At 31.1% G+C, this 820-nt stretch overlaps 1 protein-coding gene across 2 annotated transcripts in view; it reads right to left on the bottom strand.

The window, feature by feature from the left end:
- Nucleotides 1–820, bottom strand: part of LOC106884139 (zinc finger protein 271) — a 29,750-nt gene that overhangs the window by 11,565 nt on the left and 17,365 nt on the right. The window lies entirely within an intron of this gene.

The following is an 820-nucleotide window of genomic DNA, read 5'->3' as shown; positions in this document are numbered from 1 at the left end:
TATATAATCTTTTACTTGTTTCAGTCAGTAGACTACGACCATTCTACCGCATAAAACACACGCACATATATAATGTAATACACTATTTTCTATATTATAACACACACAAGTACATAAATATATAAATATATATAAACATTTACCTGAACAATTGAAATCCAAGTCATATTTATGTGTATGTGTGTATATATATATATATATATATATATAATAATGATATTAGGGATAAAATCCAAAATTACAGGTAAAAACTCAATTAAAACCAATTTATTAAATTAAGTTTCACAGTATAAAATATATTAATATATAGCATTAAGGAAAAGAACCAAAGTCTATGAACTCATCGATGAAAATCCAGTGTATATATATATATATATATTTGAATATCTTGACGCAGACACATGAATAATAGCATGTAAACATTTAGATGAAAAAATCTAAGGAGCTTCTTTTTAAGATCGTAGTAATGTTTATTCGAATATGCAGTTATATTTTAGCTCGTATGTACCTTTTGTTCATTAATCTAATGGTAGTTTCTCGAGTCTCAGACTGTTACTCTTTTACTTGTTTCAGTCATTTGACTGCGGCCATGCTGGAGCACCGCCTTTAGTCGAGCAAATCGACCCCAGGACTTATTCTTTGTAAGCCCAGTAACTTATTCTATCGGTCTCTTTTGCCGAACCGCTAAGTTACGGGGACGTAAACACACCAGCATCGGTTGTCAAGCGATGTTGTGGGGACAAACACACACACACATATATATATATATACACACACATATATATATACATACACACACACACACACACACACACACACA

Source organism: Octopus bimaculoides, chromosome 28, assembly GCF_001194135.2.
Source record: "Octopus bimaculoides isolate UCB-OBI-ISO-001 chromosome 28, ASM119413v2, whole genome shotgun sequence".
NCBI lineage: Eukaryota > Metazoa > Mollusca > Cephalopoda > Octopoda > Octopodidae > Octopus > Octopus bimaculoides.
This window is presented reverse-complemented; position numbering and strand designations above follow the sequence as displayed.